At 37.1% G+C, this 21,178-nt stretch overlaps 1 long non-coding RNA gene across 2 annotated transcripts in view; it reads right to left on the bottom strand.

Annotated features, from left to right (window-relative positions):
* Positions 1-11,069: 11,069 nt before the first annotated feature.
* Positions 11,070-21,178, bottom strand: part of LOC122235374 — a 52,986-nt gene continuing 42,877 nt past the window's right edge. Inside the window, exons 4-5 of one of the 2 annotated variants that reach the window (XR_006213437.1) lie at positions 15,588-15,721; positions 11,070-11,147 (exon numbers count right to left, since the gene is read on the bottom strand). This is a non-coding gene — a long non-coding RNA (uncharacterized LOC122235374). Of the gene's footprint in view, positions 11,148-15,517; positions 15,722-21,178 lie in introns of those variants that run through there. The other variant, XR_006213436.1, reaches the window with a different exon arrangement.

Here is a 21,178-nt window from a genome sequence, read left to right on the forward strand (position 1 = left end):
CCTTCAAATCAGCATTTTTGTATCCTTTGGATAAATACCTAGTAGTGCAATTGCTTTGTCATAGGGTAGTTCTGTTTTTAATTTTTTGATGAACCTCCATTTTTTTCCAGAGTGTCTGCACCAGTTTGCATTCCCACTAACAGTGCAAAAGGGTTCCTAAAGGCAATTATTGATATAGATGACTGATAGATACGTAGACAAATAGATGGATAAATAAATAGATATAGAGGTAGATACACACGGTTTTTTTTGTTTTTGCATACTGATTTGTTTTCTTTTTTCCTTGTCCTGTATTTTGTTATATTGATTATGATTTCCCTATTCCCTTTTCTTGGTAAGTGTATAAATATATAAATGTATTGCCTATATAAAATAAATATTTAGGTTTTCATTCAAGTAAACTGAAAAAGCAGTAAAATAAATTGAAATAAAGTAAAATGAAAAAATTCAAAGTAAATAATGGAATTTTTTAAAATATCTTTTAAAAGAATAGCAATGTTCAACAGAAATGATGAAAGTTACCTTCACATTTACCAAAGAAAATAACTTTTTTAATGTTTATTTTTAAGAGAGAGAGAGACAGAGGTGAGTGGGAGAGGGTCAGAGAGAGAGGGAAACACAGAATCCAAGCCATCAGCACAGAGCTTATTGCGGGGTTCAAACTCACGAACCATGATATCATGACCTGAGCCGAAGTTGGATGCTTAACCAAGTGAGCCACCCAGGTGCCCCTAAAGAAAATAACTTTCAACTCAGAGTTCTATACCTTGGGAAAGCATCCTTCATGAACAAAAACAAATTAAAGACATTGTCAGACTAATAAAACTAAGAGAGTTTATTAGCAGATCTGCACTAAAAAAAATATTAAAGTGAGTTCTTCAAATAGAAAAAAAATAATCTTAGATGCAAGTGTTGAAAAGCAAGAAATAATGAAGAGCAAAGATAAGAGTAAATGTGTGAGTAAATATAAATGAATGTTGATTGTATGATATACATGATATGTTATATGTATGTTCTATATGTTATATACATCATATATAGTGTATTATATATAATTAATGTGTATATAATTAAAATATACACCAAAAATTAGCACAAGAGGAAGAGAAGAACTGATTTAAAGTGTTCTAAGAATCATTCATTGTCCAAAAAGTGGTAAAAATACTAATTTAGATTACACTTAAATAAGTTAAGGATGCATACTGTAATTTCCAGGGTACCACTAAAAGAATAGGAAAAGATTTATAACAAGCAAGAATATAAGGGTAGAATGAAACAATAAATTATTAATTCATAGTAATTATTTTTATCATTGGAAAGCCAATAATAAGAAGGCAAATAAACCCAAATACATTAGTAATTACATTAAATTTAAATGAACAAAATACTCTTAATTAAAATAGAGATATTATCACAATAAATTAAAGTGTTTAGCAGAAACTCTCCATGACATCTTTTTGTGTCCCTCTGGGTTGGAGTGCTGCCTTTGTTGAAACAATTTCCACTTCCATACACTGGATGAAATGTGCTTTTCAACAGATGATTTGGTTTACTACACAGGGGTCAGATGATGTAATTTCGAAGTGCATGTACCTCTCCATATAAAACCCATGAGCAGGGGGAATTTGGAGGGTCTTAACAGATAAACTATTTTCCTTCTCCCCTTCCACACACTACTTTAAACTGCATTTTCTCCTTGAAACATTTTTAGAAATGTCCTGAATAAATGAACAAGCTTGTTGAACAGTTTTTCTGTGCCTATTGTTTCAAAGTGATGGTCAGCATCATAACCCATTATATAGCATCACTTTACATGGCTCCTTGTCTTCGTTTTCCATTTTTCCTTAAAGCCACTGTCCTAGATTAAACCTAAAATTGGTAAATGTAAATGAAGGAGACAAATTCCTGGGAAAACACCATTTAAAGAAGCCAACACAAGAATAAATAGATGTTCTGAATAGAATACACCTAAAATGAAGAAATCGGATCCAGAATTTAAAGCCTTCTTATGAAAACAATTCTAGGGCCATAGAATTTCACTAGTGAATTCTATTAAACATTCAAGGATAAAATTAAAACCTATAATATTACACAAACTCTTAAAAGAGAAAAAGGGAATACTACCCACTTTGTTTTAGGCCACTTTAACTTGACTACTACAATGTGAAAATGGTATCACAAGAAGCAAAACATGGACCCACCTTTCTTGTGTAGACACACAAAAGATTACAAAACTGAATCTAGTGATTCATAAAAGGGGTAATATATCATGAAGTTTTGGATCCATTACAGGAATATAAGATTGGTTTAACATTCAAAATTAATTAGTCACTTCCCACATAAACAGAATGAAGAAAAAATGTATCTCAAAAAAACGTATAAAAAGTGCAATCGGTAGAAACCAGTATCTATTAATCCCCATTGGCAAAATGTGAATATAAGGGAACTACCATAACCTAACAAGGGATATTTACAGAAACTTATGTCAAACATCACACTTAATTGTTAAATATTAAAAGTTTTCCTTTTGAGATCAGGAATGATGCAAGAAAATCAGCCATAAGTGCCTGTGTTTAAAATTGTGCTGGAGTTCCTAGTCAGCACAGCAAGGTATGGAAATATTAAAGCTATAAGAGACTGAAATGGGAAGAAATAAAATTAACATTATTTGCGGAAAACATGAATACAGGATTTGGAGAGGAAGATGGCAGCATAGGAGGACGCTGGGCTCACTGCATCCTGCTGACCACTTAGATTCCGCCCACATCTGCTTAAATAACCCAGAAAACCGCCAGAAGACTAGCAGAACGGATTCTCTGGAGCCAAGCGTAGACGAGAGGCCCACGGAAGAGGGTAGGAAGGGCGGAGAGGCGGTGTGCGCTACACGAACTGGCAGGAGGGAGCCAGGGCGGTGGAGGGGCAGCCTGCCCAGCAAGGCAGAGCCCCCGAGTCTGGCTTGCAAAAGCGGAGGGGCCAGACGGAATGTGTTCTGACAGCCAGCAGATTTAACATCTGGAATGTTATCAGTCAACAGCTCTGCTCGGAGAGCGGGAGGGAGAGTTGTTGAGCCCCAGAGGACAGAGCTCAGCTTGGCAGGGAACAAAGGTGCTGGGAAGTGCCATCTCCCTCACCCATCCCCCAGCCAAAATCCCAAAGGGAACCAGTTCCCATCATGGAACTTGCTTGCACCGTGCAAACACCCAACGCTGTGCTTCTGCAGATCCATCCCTCCGACAGGTCTGCCTCCCTCCTGGTGCCACAGGGCCCCTCCTGAAGCGGACCACTGAAGGCAAAGTGAGCTGAGCCTGCCCTTCCCGCCCCTGTGCACCTTGTGGATCCACCCCAGCTAACACGCCAGATCCCATCGAAGCAGCACCACAAGCCTGGCAGTGTGCCAGTAGCCCAGACAGGGGCCACACCACTCCACAGTGAGTCCTGCCCCTGGGAGAGGGGAAGATAAGGTACACACCAGTCTGACTGTGGCCCCAGCGGTGGGCAGACATCAGGTCTGACTGCGGCCCTGCCCACCAACGCAAGTTACTCCAGACACACAGAGGAAGAGCCCTGCAGTTCCCCGCCACTCCAGGGACTATCCAAAATGATGAAACGGAAGAATTCTCCTCAAGAGAAACTCCAGGAAGTAGCGACAGCTAATGAACTGATCAAAAACGATTTAAGCAACGTAACAGAAAATGAATTTAAAATAATAGTCATAAAATTAATCACTGGGCTTAAAAAAAGTATAAAGGACAGCAGAGAATCTATTGCTACAGAGATCAAGGGATTAAGAAACAGTCAGGAGGAGCTAAAAAATGCTATAAATGAGGTGCAGAATAAAATGGAGGCGACCACAGCTCGGATTCAAGAGTCAGAGGAGAGAATTGGTGAATTAGAAGATAAAATTATGGAAAAAGAGGAAGCTGAGAAAAAGAGAGATAAAAAAATTCCAGGAGTATGAGGGGAGAATTAGATAACTAAGTGACACAATTAAATGTAATATCATATGCATAATTGGGATTCCAGACAAGGAAGAGAGAGGGAAAGGTGTTGAAGGTGTACTTGAAGAAATCATAGCTGAGAACTTCCCTGAACTGGGGAAGGAAAAAGGCATTGAAATCCAAGAGGCACAGAGAACTCCCTTCAGACGTAACTTGAATTGATCTTCTGCACGACATATCATAGTGAAACTGGCAAAATACAAGGATAAAGAGAAAATTATGAAAGCAGCTAGGGAGAAACATGCTCTACATATAAAGGGATATCTATAAGACTAGTGACGGGTTTATCTACTGAAACTTGGCAGGCCAGAAAGGAATGGCAGGAAATCTTCAATGTGATGAACAGAAAAAAATATGCAGCCAAGAATCCTTTATCCAGCAAGTCTGTCCCAGCAAGTCTGTCATTTAGAATAGAAGGAGAGATAAAGGTCTTCCCAAACAAAAACTGAAGGAATTCGTCACCACTAAACCAGCCCTACAAGAGATCCTAAGGGGGATCCTGTGAGACAAGGTACCAGAGACATCACTACAAGCATGAAACCTACAGACATCACAATGACTCTAAACCCATATCTTTCTATAATAACACTGAATGTAAATGGACTAAATGCTCCAACCAAAAGACATAAGGTATCAGAATGGATAAAAAAACAAGACCCATCTATTTGCTGTCTACAAGAGACTCGTTTTAGACCTGAGGACACCTTCAGATTGAAAGTGAGGGGATGGAGAACTAGCTATCATGCTACTGGAAGTCAAAAGAAAGCTGGAATAGCCATACTTATATCAGACAAAGTAGACTTTAAATTAAAGGTTGTAACAAGAGATGAGGAAGGGCATTATATAATAATCACAGGGTCTATCCATCAGGAAGAGCTAACAATTATAAATGTCTATGCGCCAAATACGGGAGCCCCCAAATATATGAAACAATCACAAACATAAGCAACCTTATTGATCAGAATGTGGTAATTGCAGGGGACTTCAATACTCCACTTACAACAATGGATAGATCATCTAGACACAGGATCAATAAAGAAACAAGGGCCCTTGAATGATACATTGGATCAGATGGACTTGACAGATATATTTAGAACTCTGCATCCCAAAGCAACAGAATATACTTTCTTCTTGAGTGCACATGGGACATTCTCCAAGATAGGTCACATACTGGGTCACAAAACAGCTCTTCATAAGTATACAAGACTTGAGATCATACCATGCATACTTTCAGACCACAATGCTATGAAGCTTGAAATCAACCACAGGAAAATGTCTGGAAAACCTCCAAAAGCATGGAGGTTAAAGAACACCTTAGTAAAGAATGAATGGGTCAACCAGTCAATTAGAGAAGAAATTTAAAAATATATGGAAACAAACGAAAATGAAAATACAACAATCCAAACGCTTTGGGATGCAGTGAAGGCAGTCCTGAGAGGAAAATACATTGCAATCCAGGCCTATCTCAAGAAACAAGAAAAATCCCAAATACAAAATCTAACAGCACACCTAAAGGAAATAGAATCAGAACAGCAAAGACACCCCAAACCCAGCAGAGAAGAGAAATAATAAAGATCAGAGCATAAATAAACAATATAGAATCTAAAAACGGTAGAGCATATCAACGAAACCAAGAGTTGTTTTTTTGAAAAAATAAACAAAATTGATAAACCTCTAGCCAGGCTCCTCAAAAAGAAAAGGGAGATGACCCAAATAGATAAAATCATGAATGAAAATGGAATTATTACAACTAATCCCTCAGAGATACAAACAATTATCAGGGAATACTATGAAAAATTATATGCCAACAAACTGGACAACCTGGAAGAAATGGACAAATTCCTAAACACCCACACAATCCCAAAACTCAATCAAAAGGAAATAGAAAGCTTGAACAGACCCATAACCAGTGAAGAAATTGAATCAGTTATCAAAAATCTCCCAACAAATAAGAGTCCAGGACCAGATGGCTTCTCTGGGGTATTCTTCCAGACATTTAAAGCAGAGATAATACCTATCCTTCTCAAGCTATTCCAAGAAATAGAAAGGGAAGGAAAACTTCCAGACTCATTCTATGAAGCCAGCATTACTTTGATTCCTAAACCAGACAGAGACCCAGTAAAAAAAGAGAACTACAGGCCAATATCCCTGATGAATATGGATGCAAAAATTCTCAACAAGATACTAGCAAATCAAATTCAACAGCATATAAAAAGAATTACTCACCATGATCAAGTGGATTCATTCCTGGGATGCAGGGCTGGTTCAACATTTGCAAATCAATCAACGTGATACATCACATTAATAAAAGAAAAGAGAAGAACCATATGATCCTGTCAATTGATGCAGACAAAATCCAGCATCCTTTCTTAATGAAAACCCTCAAGAAAGTCGGGATAGAAGGAACATACTTAAAGATCATAAAAGCCATTTATGAAAAGCCCACAGCCAGTATCATCCTCAGTGGGGAAAAACTGAGAGCTTTTTCCCTGAGATCAGGAACACGACAGGGATGCCCACTCTCACCGCTGTTGTTTCACATAGTGTTGGAAGTTCTAGCATCAGCAATCAGACAACAAAAGGAAATCAAAGGCATCAAAATTGGCAAAGATGAAGTTAAGCTTTCACTTTTTGCAGATGACATGATATTATACATCGAAAATCCAATAGACTCCACCAAAAATCTGCTAGAACTGATACATGAATTAAGCAAAGTCGCAGGATACAAAATCAATGTACAGAAATCAGTTGCATTCTTATACACTAATAATGAAGCAACAGAAAGACAAATAAAGAAACTGATCCCATTCACAATTGCACCAAGAAGCATAAAATACCTAGGAATAAACCTAACCAAAGATGTAAAAGATCTGTATGCTGAAAACTATAGAAAGCTTATGAAGGAAATTGAAGAAGATACAAAGAAATAGAAAAAAATTCTGTGCTCATGGATTGGAAGCATAAATATTGTTAAAATGTCAATACCACCCAAAGCTATCTACACATTCAATGCAATCCCAATCAAAATTGCACCAGCATTCTTCTCAAAGCTAGAACAAACAATCCTAAAATTTGTATGGAACCACAAAAGGCCCCGAATAGCCAAAGTAATTTTGAAGAAGAAGACCAAAGCAGGAGGCATCACAATCCCAGACTTTAGCCTCTACTACAAAGCTGTCATCATCAAGACAGCATGGTATTGGCACAAAAACAGACACATAGACCAATGGAATAGAATAGAAACCCCAGAACTAGACCCACAAGAGTATGGCCAACTAATCTTTGACAAAGCAGGAAAGAATATCCAATGGAAAAAAGACAGTCTCTTTAACAAACGGTACTGGGAGAACTGGACAGCAACATGCAGAAGAATGAAACTAGACCACTGTCTTACACCATTCACAAAAACAAACTCAAAATGAATAAAGGACCTAAATGTGAGACAGGAAACCATCAAAACCCTAGAGGAGAAAGCAGGAAACAACCTCTCTGACCTCAGCTGCAGCAATTTCTTACTTGACACATCCCCAAAGGCAAGGGAATTAAAAGCAAAAATGAACTATTGGGACCTCATGAAGATAAAAAGCTTCTGCACAGCAAAGGAAACAACCAACAAAACTAAATGCAACCCACGGAATGGGAAAAGATATTTGCAAATGACATATCGGACAAAGGGCTAGTATCCAAAATCTATAAAGAGCTCACCAAACTCCACACCCGAAAAACAATCCAGTGAAGAAATGGGCAGAAAACATGAATAGACACTTCTCTAAAGAAGATATTCAGATACCCAACAGGCACATGAAAAGATGCTCAACATTGCTCCTCATCAGGGAAATACAAATCAAAACCACACTCAGATATCACCTTACACGAGCCAGAGTGGCTAAAATGAACAAATCAGGAGACTATAGATGCTGGAGAGGATGTGGAGAAACAGGAACCCTCTTGCACTGTTGGTGGGAATGCAAACTGGTGCAGCTGCTCTGGAAAACAGTGTGGAGTATCCTCAAAAAATTAAAAATAGACCTACCCTATGACCCAGCAATAGCACAGCTAGGAATTTACCCAAGGGATACAGGAGTGCTGATGCATAGGGCACTTGTACCCCAATGTTTATAGTACCACTCTCAACAATAGCCAAATTATGGAAAGAGCCTAAGTGTCCATCAACTGATGAATGGATAAAGAAATTGTGGTTTATATACACAATGGAATACTATGTGGCAATGAGAAAGAATGAAATATGGCCCTTTGTAGCAACATGGATGGAACTGGAGAGTGTTATGTTAAGTGAAATAAGTCATACAAAGACAGATACCATATGTTTTCACTCTTTTGTGGATCCTGAGAAACTTAACAGAAGTCTATGGGGGAGGGGAAGAAAACAAAAAGAAGTTAGAGAGGGAGAGAGCCAAAGCATAAGAGAGTCTTAAAAACTGAGAACAAACTGAGGGTTGATGGGGGGTGGGAGGGAGGGGAGGGTGGGGGATGGGTATTAAGAAGGGCACCTTTTGGGATGAACACTGGGTGTTGTATGGAAACCAATTTGACAATAAATTTCCTATTAAAAAAAGAAAACATGAATACATACGTAGAAAATCCAAAGAGATCTACAGATAAGTGTTAAATTTAATAAGTGAATTTGGCAAGGTCTTAAGATATGATATCAATATATATAAGAAAAATCTATTGAATTTCTGTATAATAACAACAGGTAATTAGAGAATAATAATTTTGAAATAATGGCATTTATGGTAGCATCAAAAGTACCAAATAACTAGGAATGAGTCCAATACATAATTAGAAAAACCTCTACACAGAAAACTCTGAAACATTATTGAGAGAAAAATGTACAAATGAAAATGGAGAGACAAATCACATTCATGGGTTTGAAGACTCATTGTTGTCAAGATGCTAATCCTCCCAAAATTCATGTATAGCTTCAATGCTTTCCTCATAAAACCTCCAGTAGTATTCTTATGGAATTTGACGCTCATTCTAAATTATTTACACAAATGCAAAGCACAAAAATAGGCAAGAAAATAATAAAGAAAAATAAAGATGATGGAATCACATTACCAGATGTTAGTGTTATTCTAAGTTTATAGTAAATTAGACACTGTGGTGTTAGCACCAGGGTTTGAAATAGACAAATGAAACAAGAAAGAACAAGTCCAGAAACAATCCCTCACACATAAAGGCACTTGTTTATGACAAAGGTGGCATAACAGACCATAGAGAAATGATGGTTTTTGGAATAAATGGTGCTGGGTCAATTTGATAGCTATGTGGAAAAAATGAAATGACCCCTATCTCATATTACATACAAAAGGGAGCCCCAGGTTGATTGAAAATGCAATTTTTTAAAAAGTTTCAGTATAGTTGGTACACCATGTTACATCAGTTTCAGTTGTACAACATAGTGATTCAACTTACCTTTTGGTTGTGCTGTGCTCACAAGTGCAGCTACCGTCTGTCCCTATACAGCGTTATTATAATATCACTGACTATATTCCCCATGCTGTAACTTTTTTTTAAAATAATTTTTAAGGGTATTTATTTTGAGAGAGAGGAAAAAAATGTGAGTGGGGAGGGGCAGAGAGAGAGGGAGAAAGAATCCCAAGCAGTCTCTGCACTGACAGTGCAGAGCCCAAAGGAGGGCTTGAACTCACAAACCATGAGCTCATGACCTGAGCTGAAATCAAGAGTCCCACGCTTAACCAACTCAGTCACCCAGGCACCTCTACTTATGCTGTACCTTTTATCCCTGTGACTTATTCATTCCATATCTGGAAGCCTGTATCACCCACTCCCCTTCACTCATTTTTCCTGTCTCCCACATTCCTCCCCAGCAATCATCAGTTTGCTCTTTGTACTTAAGGGTCTGTTTCTGCTTTGTGCTTTTTTGCTTATTTGTTTTATTTTTTTTTTAGATTCCAGTTATGAGTGAAATATTATGGTATTTGTGTTTCTCAGTCTGACTTATTTCACTTAGCATAATACCCTGTAGATCCATCCGTATTGTTGCAAATGGCAAGAGCTCATTCTTCTTTATGACTGAATAATATTCCTGTGTGTGTGTGTGTGTGTGTGTGTGTGTGTGTGTATCACATCTTCTTTATCCATTCTTCTATCAATAGGCGTGGGTTGCTTCCATATCTTAGCTGATGTAAATAATGCTGCAATAAACACAAGGGTGCATATATCTTTTCGAATTAGTGTTTTCATTTTCTTTGGGTAAATGCCCAGTAGTGGAATTCCTGGATCATATTGTAGTTCTATTTTTAATTTTGTGAGGAAGCTCCATACTGTTTTGCACAGTGGTTTCACAAATTTACATTCCCACCAACAGTGCACAAGTGTTCCTTTTTCTTCACATTCTTGACAACACTTGTTATTTCCTGTGTTTTTGAATTTAGCCATTCTGACAGGTCTAAAGTGATATCTCATTGTGGTTTTGACTTGCATCTCCATGATGATTAGTGATATTGGGCATCTTTCCATGTGTCTGTTTGCCAAGATTAAAAATTTTAAAGTAGTTGTATTTTTAGAAGTTTTCATAGGAGAATATTTTCATGACTTTTAGATAAGGAAAGGCCCCATAAAGAGGACACAAGTATGTCTAAAATAAATGAAAACTTGATTAATGCACCATCATTAATGCACCATAAAGAAAGGGAAAAGTCAAACCACCCAATGGGACAAGATAGTTGCAATACATTATAATTAAAACATGTGGGGTCCCTGGCTTGCTTAGTTGGAAAAGCCTCAGAGTCATGAGTTCAAGCCCCATGTTGGGTGTAGAGATCATTTGAACAAACAAACAACCTTAAAAAAACATAATGAGCTTATATCCATAATATTTTAAGGAATCCTGCAAATCAGGAAAATCATAAACAAGTCAATAGAAGAATAAGCAAACAACTTGTGCAAAACATTCTAAACATATGAAAACTAGCTTAGTTTATTTTGTAACGAAGGAAATTTAAAACCAGAATTATATATTATTAAGTTTACAGAAGAATGGCTAAAATGAAAACATCTGACAACATAAACCGTTGGCAATGGTGTGGAGCAACCAAAACTCCTCTGTTGCTGATGGGAATGCAAACTGATACATCCCCGTGGAAAACTCTTCAGTAATATCTGCGAAAAGGGAACATATATTTATCCTATAGTCCTGTAAATTACACTCCTAAATATGTATAAAATTGAACTGTGTATATGTGTGCACAAATAAACATGTAGAAGAATACCTAAAGAAGCGTTCTTTATAGATAGCTGCAAACTGGAAGCAACCCAAATGTCAGCAGTAGAATGGACACATTTTGGCATACTCATCACACAATGGAATACTACTTATCAATGAAAATTAAAGAAGTTCGGTTGCACAGAACAACGTGGACTCTCACAAACATAATTATGGGTGAAATAGTGAAATCTATTTAGCTATGGAAAATTCAAAACTAGACAAAACCAATCTATTATGTTAGAAGTTAAAATGGCATTTATCTTTGGAGAGGTGTCAAGGAATAGTGACTGGACAACGGATGTAACGATAGCTTCTGAGTTGTTGCTAATGTTCTTCCTGTTACATGAATGTGAAAATTTATCAAGTAGATAATGGAGTTATGAATTCTGCTCTCTATATTTTAACTATGATTTTAAAATCTCTTAATTCTCCAGAAAAGAGATTCAGTTGGCTGAAATTTACCCATGTATCAACCCTGATCTAGTCAGCTGAGGTCACTCTGTTGGCTTCACATAGCCTGCACCTCATTTATCATGGGCTGTGGGATGACACGCTTTCACAAGGGGGTGTAGGTGGGGCTGTGAGTGAATCCAACAATTAGGAAAATGGCAGCGGTCATACCCAGGAACTGTCAGCTACAAATAAGCATCAAACATGTGAACCTGAAAAATAGATTGAGAAGGAATTGTGGTAGTATCAGAAGAAACAAGAGGGAAAAGTGCATTTATTATTTTATTTAAATGTTTATTTATTTATTTGGAGGGGAGAGGGGCAGAAAGAGAGGAAGAGAGAAAATCCCAAGCCGGCTCCACAGTGTCAGTGCAGAGCCCAATGCGGGGCTCAAATTCACGAACTGTGAGATCATGACCTGAGGCGAACTCAAGAGTCTAACACTCAACTGACTGAGACACCCAGGTGCCCCAAACCATACATGTAAAATAAAGCTAGGTAGTGTTTCAAAAACAAGAAAACGTTGAAAGGAGTAAAAATGCTGACATGAGCTCAAGTAAGATAACATTGAAAGGAGTATGTCACTGGTGACCTTGGTGATGAAATTTCCAGTGGTATGAGGGGGAAGAAGCCTGATTGTAAGCAACAGCCCAATTGTAGTAGGATGACGAATAAACAAATGAGAAGATATGGGAGATGTATGAAGGCTATGGCCCTTCTTGCCAGAACACATATGCATGCATACACAAAATAATTTCCTCCATTTCAAGAGGACCTCCATTTCAAGGAGGTCCATGTACCTCCTAAAGCCCATTTATCAATTCCAATTTAAGCAAACTTAGTGCAGGATATTCTTATGAAGATCTTGGTCACAAAGAGGAGGTGAGCCCGCAGTACCTAGAGCAGGCAAAGTGTTGGGAAAGGTTTGTGGTTTGAATGTTTTTGTTTTCAATAAGAGACTTTGGGCATAGTCAGAAACTTTGGAAAGTGCAGAAATAGAGAAGGATGAGGTTGTAACACATGTGTAAATACGTGAGACAGAGGAAATAATGGAAGGATCAAGGTCACTACAGCAATGCTCCCTTATCCACGGTTTCACTTCTGCTCATTTCAGGTACCTGAGGTCAACTACGGTCTGGAAGCAGATGATCCTTCTCCTGACATATCATCATCATAAAGTCAGCCTAACTTTATGTCACAAGCCTGTCATTCACCTCACTTCGCTTCATCAGGTAGGCATTTCATCATCTCACACCACCACAAGAAGAAGGGTGAGTACAGTACAAGGAGACATTTTGAGAGGGAGAGACCACATTCACACCGCTTTTATTACAGTATGATGTGATAATTGCTCTATTTTAGTTTTAGTTATTGTTGTTCGTCTCTGACTGTGCCTAATTTATGTTAAACTTTATCATATGCACATTCTGTATTGGGGGTAGGGGTAGTAGTATATACAAGTTTCAGTACTGTCTGCAGTTTCAGGCAACCACTGGGGGTCTTGGAACATATTCCCCCGGGGATCAGGGGGAGATTATTGTATTATGGAGACAGTGGGAAGGGATAAAAATAAGGCCAAAGGCAGAGGCGATAACCAGAAAGATCACCTCTTCTTCTGAGATTGGAGGGAATGCTTTGATGGCTGGTGCCACTATAAATAAATTTATAGATACAAGAGTAGGAAATTGTATAACTTCATTGCCATTCAACTCAATGTTTTTATGAAGAAATAAAAGCAACATCTCCAGAATGGTGGGCAAGAAGATAAAGAGCCCCGAGAGGTTTATTTTAAGATTCAAATCATCTTCCTGATATTTATCCCAAATGTTTTCATTGAGAAAATGATTTCACGTGTTTCAGGCATTGTGCTAAGATACAGAACTAAGACATGGTCCTTGACTTAGAGGAATTCACTGTGTAAATTATAGAACACGTTCCCTCCCATGACAGGGGCTACATGAAATGCCAAGATAAGAACTGTGAAACTTGGCCTCAGCTTGCTAGGAAGGGATGTGTGTCAGCAGGAAGGGAGACTGCCATCCCTTTTGCCCATGCAGTAGTTTAAGGCTTGCGTGGTACTAAAAGCACATAATCACCTATAATAACCTATGAGGTGCATAGTTCCGGCATTATGTCAATTTTATTTCAATTTTAATCACTTTGAAATATTAGCTCTCCTAAATGTGCATCTTCTGTAAAGTAAGATTTCCTGTTTTGTCCTAAATGTACCTTTGCCTAGTCAAAAGTACCCTCCAGTTCTAGCACTTTTTGTCTCGATTCAGCAGATTTTAATCAGGCATTTAAGTCTCACTCAACCTTTTCAAACTGAAGCAGTCTCATCATTTGTGTTTCCTGCATACAATTCCTGCAATTCTTTTTATGAATGGTTTGCATAATAATAGGAATATTCTATTTTTTTAAGTTTATTTGGAAAGAGACAGAGACAGCGCGAGTGGGGGAGGAGCAGAGAGAGAGGGAGACAGAGAATCCCAAGCAGGCTCTGGGCTGCCAGCACAGAGCCCGATGCAGGGCTTGAACTCGCAAAACTGTGAGATCATGACATGAGCCAAAACCACGAGTCGGACACTTAACCAACTGAGCCGCCCAGGTGCCCCAGGACTATTGTAATTATCAAAACAAATAAGCACTCTTTGCTTATGTATGCACATGTGAGATAATGCATGGACAGAACATCATACTTAATAATTGTAGGCCATTCCTCATTATAATTTTTAGTACAAATTTTTGCTCTCTTGTCTATTGTTTACCTTCCTTTCCATTGTTCCTTCCTTTTATAATTCCCCTTTAATGCTTTGCTTCCTTTGCCCTAGACCTTCCAGTAGACTTCTGTAAGCAGTGCTTTCGTTGTCCACCCTTCCACGATTGTATTCATGGTTCGATGATATCCTGTACTAGACTAGTGTGCATCTAAATGGCCCCCCAAGATAAGCCAGATTATCTCAAAGTGCAGTGATTCTATTTACTGAGAGCGTCATCCGAAAACTCTGAAATGATCCATCATGGTACAAAGGAAAGTGTTCAAGGTGAGAGTCTGGTAGCCTGGATTCTAATTCCCAATCTGCTATTAATGCTGTGTGTACTTGGGCAAGTCACTTCATCAGTTCCAGTTGGCTTCATCAACAGCAGTATATATTTGGGAGGTTGGAGGGATTTGAGATTCATTAGAATAGTATTTAAAAGTTATACTAAAATATACATATATATGATATATATTTTTATGTATATATATTATATATATATTTCAGTACTAAAATATGCTATTCTTATGTGTAAGAATAGTATCTAAAACACAAATCCTATACTTTATATACAAGCTACACACGGAAAAGCAAATAAGATATATTTTATTGTTCTTCTTTAATTCATCCTTCAAATAACCCAGAATTGAAAGCCAACTGGGTTCTAATTTGAGTTCTATTAATTATCTGTGGGTTCTTAAAAATTGAGAACTTTTTGGGTCACAATTTTATCCCATGAGTATTATAGGAATTAGAAGGGAAAGCAAATTCAAGTCAAAGGAATCACCAGGAGGAAACCTCAGAAGACAACTGATAAACTCAATCTGCTCATTGCCCAAGACTTTGACATACTGATACAATGAAGTTCTCAAGAGCCTGATGGCAATTTAGCAAATTGGCATCATTATTTTATGCCTAAAATTGTTAATGGAACCAGTTGCTTATATGAGCCTGAGCATAATCAGGGAACAATGATTCTAGAAACACACTACTAAGGGAGTGACAAACGAATCAGAAGCCTGTTTGAGAATATGTCATTATTTGGATGATTTGAATATTGGGTGGCTTTGAAGTAAGACAGCCAAATGTGCTCTGTCTACAAAAGGCAAATGGTTCTATTAATACCTTCCATTAAGTCTTGCTCTGTCCTAGAAGACAAAGCTTCTGTAAGGTGACTTTTCCTCTTTATTCTCTGGTCCATTATGTGTTGTTTTGTTTTCTTAGCAGATCTCTCAGAGGGCAAACTCATTTCCAAATTCCTGGAAAACATCACACTGTTTTTACCCTTTATTACAGGCATATTAAAACCTGCCTTCATAGAACTGCTGTAGTTTTCAAAAGAGATAATATGTTTCACAGCATTGAATCTTGTTTAAGACTATTGTTATAATACTGTTATTTGGTACTGAAGGAGAAACTAACAGAGTAGAAGGCAATATTCTTTCCCTGAAAGAGCTTAAATTTTTGAAAATAATAGATTTGTACACATAAGTTAACAATAATAATAATTACTGATAGTATATTGAGTTCTCAGCCTGTTCCAGACACTGTACTAAGTATGTAACATATCATCTTCAAAACAACCATACAAGAAAGGTACTTCTATTTTTCCGCTTTTACAGATGAGGAAAAGGAAACTTAAATGGATTCAGCAACTTTCACAGGGTCACATAGCCAGTAAGGAATTGAACCTCTATAGTCTGATTCTGGAAAAGAGAATCAAAGCATGTGTTTGGGGGATCCAAGAAAACTTCTCTTTAAGATAGAATATTGCTATTAAATTACTAGTCCATTAACTATTGGAAACAATAAAGTGACATCCTTAGATTTTGCCCTGCAAGGTTGTGCAGTAATTGGTATTTGTGCGTTTTAAACATGAGACGGTAAAGCCATTTCTAACTCAAAAATGTTATTAAAACTAAGGAACTTCACAACTTTAGTTGCAGTCTCAGATTCCACTTAGTTTGCTCTGTGACAACCATGCTATTTTTATCTCTCAAACTTACAAAGTTTCAATTACTGATTACAACTAACAAAAGACTGGCTGATGGCTTCAGACAGGTGCTCAACATGTGTCCTAAATGTTTACATTTGATGAATTTGGAAACTGTCCTCTCTGCCTTCACATAACTAAAATATGCTTTAAGCTGTGATCATCTTATTTCTGACAACTGAATAACATTTGAATAATTGAAATTACTTTCTTCTGATCAAACGTTCAAAGGGGCAATTGCCAACAGGGCTTTCCTTTTTTTCCATAGCTGAATGATATGACAGAGATGTATTAGATTCCTTCTTCCTTGGGCCACCTTAGGACAATAACCGTAAACTTTGTAACCAAGAGGGTAGAAATTGTGACAGATTTATTTCTGTCGCAGCCTTTGTTCAACAGTAAATTCTTTCAGGACAGAGTCGTGTCAGTTGTATTTCTCTGCTTCCTATAACATCTAATGCATTTGATGCATAGTAAGGGTTCAATAAATATACATTGCATATATGAATGGAGATACAGTAGTGGAGCTTTTGTAATTGCTTTACCTGTCTGTCTCCCCACTTGCAAAGAGACAAATTAAATTCTGCGTCATTGCTCATTTATTGTGTATTTGATATATATGAAAATGGATTGAATTACAATCAGGATAGCCCTAGAAAGTCCACACTTTGAACATTCCCTCTCTGGTTGAACCCAGAGCAATGAGAGAATACTAAAGGAGAAAAATTCAACTATGTCGTTGATCTCAAAAATAAGATAAATCTTTCTGTGGGCGATAAATGAAATAGAAATTCAAATTGGTGTCAGACTGAAGCTACAGGACTTCTGGGCTTTGGGTTCAAAAGCAGAGACAGTTCTTTGGCTCCTGTGAATACTGTAGAGCAAGTGTCTTTGCATAAATTAGCATGGAAATAAGCCCCCTGCTTGAAACTGGGGGCCTTGTTGGGGCTTTCCTGCTTGTTAATACAAGTTGAAAAATAGTCCTGTGGATTGGCCTAGGACTATAATTTATTAAATGTTGAGGATTTAGGCATGAAAAAGACACACATATAACCTTATGACTCCCCTCTGTGATCTGTCCAAATCATTATAGGGCAGGAACCCTGTATCGCCAATATATGGTCTGACTCTAGATTGGAGTGCATAAAAACACATTAAAGCAATTGGAAAATCTGTAAATAAAGAGCGTCGAGGATAGAGGAAGCAGGGGTGTGAGACACCCACATGCTTGCATGTGTGTTTATGTGTGTTTGAGAGAGAATGAGAATGAACCATGGAAGAGAGACTGCAATCCAAAATTTTTAAATTCATGAAGATGATCAAGTGAGACCTCTCCACACACACGCACACACACACACACACACACACACACACACACACACACACATTAATTCACTACAGAATAAATAAAACTAATAGAACAATTGGGAAGAATCTTTCAAAATAAATATACTAAGGATGTTCAACAAAATAAATGAAGAAATGATATCTTTTAATTAAAAATTTGTTAATTTTCATCCTCTATTTTTTTTAAATACCTCAAAATTTGTAAATATACCTCTAAGTGCCTTTTTCTGAAACTCACGAATGTTCGTAGGTATTACTTTCAATGTCATTTGATTCTCAATATTATGTCCTTTCCAAGTGTTTTCTTCTAACACTTGGATTATATAGGAGTACAATTTTGAGTTTCCACACATATGGAGTTTTTAACTATCTTTTTATAGTTAGTAACTACTGCCATTGTATTTTTTTTCAGGGCAGGTGGTCTTCATATAGATTGATTTTGGAAACTAGTTGGGAACTCCTTTGTAATAACCTAATAAGTCATTGATCTTTATAAATGTTCCCAGTGTACTCAAAAAGCATGCCTTTGTTAGGTGAATAGTTCTATATATATCCATTAATTCAAGTCTAATTTTATTGTTCAAATATTCCATATCCTTATTAATATTTTGGCTCCTTGATCTACCAGTTTTAAGGTAAAATATATTAAAATATCCTACTCTCAGGGCACCTGGGTGGCTCAGTCGGTTGAGCGTCCGACTTTGGCTCAGGTCATGATCTCATGGTCCATGAGTTTGAGCCCTGCATCAGACTCTGTGATGAGAGCTTGGAGCCTGGAGCCTGCTTCAGATTCTGTGTCTCCCTCTCTCTCTGCCCCTCCCACACTCATGCTCTGTCTCTCTCTCTCTGTCAAAAGTAAATAAACATTTAAAAAATTAAAAAAAAATAAAATATCCTACTCTGCTGGTGGGTCAATTTCTCCTGGAAGTTCTATCTGCTTTTTTTTTCTTTTTTTTTTCCTTTGGTAATGAGGTAAAATTCCATAACATAAAATTAATCATTTTAAAGTATACAATTCAGTAGTATTCAATACAATTCAGTGTTATAAAACTATCAATTTAGTTCCAAAACATTTTCATCACCCAAAAGAAACCTGTTAAGCAGTCACTCTCCTCCCCCAAGCCACTGGCAAACACTAGTCTGCTTTCTGAGTCAATGGATTTACTTATTTTAGATGTTTCATATAAATGGAATTATACAATATGTGGTCTTTGTGTCTGCTCTTCTTTCGCTAAGCATAAAGTTTTAGAGGTTCATCCACATTGTTGCATGTATCAATATTTCAGTCCTTTTTGTTTTGTTTTGATTTTTGCATCTACATTTTTGTTTTAATGAGAGATGGAGAGATTGTTAGTAAAAGGAGCATTAAACCCAGTTTAGTCCCAGTGAATTAAGCATACAGCTATTCACATAACCTCCTACAGATAACTTTTTTTTAAATGTTTATTTATTTTTGAGACAGAGACAGTGCGCTAGCGGGGGAGGGGCAGAGAGAGAGAGAGGGAGACACAGAATCTGAAGCAGGCTCTGGGCTCTGAGCTGTCAGCACTGAGCCGGACATGGGGCGCGGACCCAGGAGCCACAAGATCATGACCGGAGCCAAAGTCGGACACCTAACTGACTGAGCCACCCAGGAGCCCCTCCTGCAGATAACTTTCACAAACACTTGTATCTTAATGAAACATGTTACTTGAAGGACACATTAATACACAATGTACTTTCTTTTGGGGGGAGGGGGCTCTAAGTACTCTTTCTTTTCTTTTTTTTAAGTTTTTATTTAAATTCCAGTTAGTTAACATACAGTATAATATTAGTTTCAGGTGTACAATTTAGTGATTCAACACTTACTTAATTTAATGATTCACCCGGTGCTCATCACAGCAAGTTCCATCCTTAATCCCCATCACCTATTTTCCCCATCTCCACACCCACCTCCCCTCTGGTAATCATCAGTTTGTTCTCTAGTTAACAGTCTATTTCTTGGTTTACCCCCCTCTCTTTTTCTGTCCCTTTGCTCATTTGTTTTGTTTCTTAAATTCCACATATGAGTGAAATCATATGGTATTTGTCTTTCTCTGACTTAATTAACCTTGCATTATACTCTCGAGCTCCATCCATGTCATTGCAAATGGCAAGATTTCATTCTTTTTTATGGCTGAGTAGTATTCCATTGTATATACATGCCACATCTTTATACAATCTTTATGACTGAATAATTGTCCTTTGCATGCATGTACCCATTTAGTTTGTCCATTCATGCTAATGAACATTTGGGTTATTTCCACATTTTGAATATTGTGAATAATGGTGCTATATATATTCATGTATAAGTTTTTGTTTGAATACCTGTTTTCAGGTCTTTTGTGTACACATCTAGGAATGGAATTCCTGGGTCAGATCATAGCTGTATGTTTAACTGCTACAGGAACTGTCAGATTTCTACAGTGGCTGAGAACCATTTCACATCCCCACCAGCAATGTATGAGTTCTCCAATTTCTTCACATCTTCACCAACACTTGTTATTTTCTGTTTTGGCCATTCTAAGAGTGTGTGAAATAGAATCTCATTTTAATATTTTTTGTTTTCATTTTAGTTTATATTTGCATTTTTCTAATATCTAATGATGTTAGGCATCTTTTCATGTGAATATTCGGCATTTGTATAGTTTTTTTAGAAAAATGTCTATTCGAGTCCTTTGGCCATTTTAAAATTGGCGTCGTTTTACTTTTTGTCATTGAACTGCAAGAATTCCTTCTGGATGCTAGATTCTTATCTGATATACGATTTTCAAATAGTTTCCCCAATTATATATGTTGCCTTTTCACCTTCTTTATAATTCCTTTTGATGCACAGAAGTTCTACATTTTGATGAAATTTATCATTCTTTTTTTTTTTTTAACTTTTGTTGCTTGTGCCTTGGTGTTGATTCTAAAATCCTTTGCCAAATCTAAGATGTAAGGTCATAAAGATATATAAGGGTGATTGTTCCTTTTAATATAAATAGCATCTCTTCTATTAATGCTTATTTCCTTGCACTCTACTTTTACGGATGGGCATACTGCTTCATAAGCTTTATTTTAGTTGATATTCCACGGCTATATTTTTCATCCATGAATTAATATTCACCTTTTATGAGTGGTTTTGTTTCAGTTGTCATTTTAAGTGCTATACAGTTGAATGTCTGGAAATATCTTTATTTTGCCTTCATGCTTGCATATTAGTTTGGCTGAGTATGGAATTCTTCATTAAAAGTTATTTTTGCTCTCTCTCAGCCATGTGTTGCTGTGATGAGAGATCTATAGCCTGTCTTTAGTAAGTAATTACAATCTTTGTAGGTAATTAATATTTTCCTCCTGTTAGTTTTTACGACTTTGC

The sequence above is a fragment of the Panthera tigris genome, chromosome X, assembly GCF_018350195.1.
Source record: "Panthera tigris isolate Pti1 chromosome X, P.tigris_Pti1_mat1.1, whole genome shotgun sequence".
In the NCBI taxonomy this organism is placed as follows: Eukaryota; Metazoa; Chordata; class Mammalia; order Carnivora; family Felidae; genus Panthera; species Panthera tigris.